This window comes from Athene cunicularia (assembly GCF_003259725.1).
Source record: "Athene cunicularia isolate RWA chromosome 23 unlocalized genomic scaffold, athCun1 chr23_part1, whole genome shotgun sequence".
Lineage (NCBI taxonomy): Eukaryota > Metazoa > Chordata > Aves > Strigiformes > Strigidae > Athene > Athene cunicularia.
This window is the reverse complement of record NW_020799130.1, coordinates 437,924-440,095: the sequence shown is the minus strand read 5'-3', so window position 1 is coordinate 440,095 and position 2,172 is coordinate 437,924.

The following is a 2,172-nucleotide window of genomic DNA, read 5'->3' as shown; positions in this document are numbered from 1 at the left end:
GGCACCGGTGCTCGGGCGGTTCCGCCTCGCTCTGCGCCCAGGGGATGCTCCCGCCTGCAGGCACCCCCCTGCCCACCCACCAGCGCAGCACTCGGCTGCTTCGCCTTCAAGGACACGGGTGGGACGAGGGGCACGGAGCCCTCGGGACACGGAGGGGGCACCTGTGACCCTCCCCAGGGGCAGCACCCTGCACCCGCACGGGGCAGTTTTGCCACAGATTTCCCGGCAGCCCCACCAAGGACGGGGCCGGCGGCGTCTCTGCTCCTGGCGGAGCGTGTCTGCGCTGTGAAGTCGAACGTGTTCACTCGGACCTGCAGAGCTCGAGGAAGGACGAGGAGTAAATCTGGTGCCGATCACAGAGATGCCCAAAATTCTCTAAAAACTATTAAAGCAATTAAATAGATTCTCTGAGGCACGTTCCCGTAACCAGAGTCACCCCTGGGCAGCCCCAACTTACGTCCTGCTTGCTAGAGTACTCCCAGCAATGACCAGAAGTCCCCAACAAAGGGTGCTCGGGCTCTACCAGCTGTGAAAAGTTCTCGGCACGACCAGCGCTGCCACGAAACAGCTGCACCAAGTGAAAAGGGTACGAAAAGCCAGAGGCTTTTAACCACCAGCTGCAGACGCGAGAACGACACCGCGGACAGGGGGAAGCACTCGGCAAACGTCAGGAGGTAAGATCACAGTGAGAAGCAGGAGTTACCCGGCAACTGCCCGACATCAGACTGACCCGGCCACTCGGCCACGGCTTCCAAACACCCCCCCGCGGCCTCGGCGGGGACAGAAGGGTCAGACGCTCGGCAGCTTCACCTCTGACACCCGCACAGACTCAGCCTGCCTGCGCTGCTGTTGCTCATTTGAATCATCGCTCCGTGAGTCTGAACTGACTCTGCTAATGAGGTTCGAAAGATGCATTTTTATTTGGAGGGCAAGCACTAATTAAAATGCAAACCGTGTATTTCCTGCTCTGAGTGCTCATGCGATGTGATTTCAACAAGGGTTGCAAACACAAGAGTCACCCTGATCTGTACTGCTCCTGTGGATCGGCTTATGGAAGTGTTTATAGTTCCACCTACAAGATCTAAAAAGGCATCTCTGCCCCCTCCAGCAGCAGCTGTTTGTCGGGCCGGCGATGGGTGGATTTTCACAGATCCCAGACACTCACCACGGCCGTCGGCCCCGCGGCCGCACGCCCCCGCCCGCCCCGCTCCCGGCACCGAGTCTTTGCACGACTCGGCGCAGCGGCAGGGCCCCATTTTGGAAAGCACCAAAACCACCTGAATCAGCCACAAAGCCTGGGCGTGCTCCGCGCTGGCGCGTTCCAGAAGTGCTGACAGAGCTGCCACAAAGGCCGGACACCGCGGCTGGTGCCGAGTACATCACCCTGACAGCTACGGCGGCCTGCGGGCACCCCGAACCAGAGGAAAAAAGAAATTTACGGTGCCTGCAGTCCCTGCGAGGGAGTGAGGGCACGAGCCGTTTCACCCCGGCCTGACGCGTGGCTCATCCCTCCATGCTGGTGGCACAAATAAAGCTGTCACTTGCAGGGACACCGAACACCAGCAGCGTGGAATGAGGCGGCAGCAGAGGCTGCGGCTGAGACACCAACACGTTTCCCCTCGTTGCTGGGTGCAACGGCCGCGCCGAGAGACGGGGCGCAGGCACCCCCGCGCAGACAGAGCCAGCCCTCCCCAGGGCTTCCCCTCACCTCGAAGACCACGGCCGCCGCCCAGCCATGGGGGAAGAGCCTTCCTGGCCGGGAGGGCATCGCCTCCGCGCTGCCAAGGCCCCACAGAGCCACCGCCCCGCTGCGGCAGAGACCCGGCAGGTCCCGCGCCGGCCCCGGCCCCGCAGAGCCCTGGAGCAGAGCTGCACCCCGTTACGGACGGTGCAGGATCAGCTCCTCTGAGCAGGGAAATACATCACCCGAAAAATAGGAAACGTTTGGAAAGTGGATGGCAGGCGGGAGAGTGATGAATGAGTGCTGGAGGAGCCCGGCAAAGGCCGATGAATAGCTGATGAGCTGAGGGGGAAGCTCACCACGCAAACACCGAGGGAGCAGAATGGGAAGGGAAACCGCGCGCTCGGGAGACGCTGCAGGGAGCCCCCGACCAGCCCCCGCACGCAGACGGCCGGCGCGGGGGCAGCGGGTCCGGCTCCGCGCAGCGAACC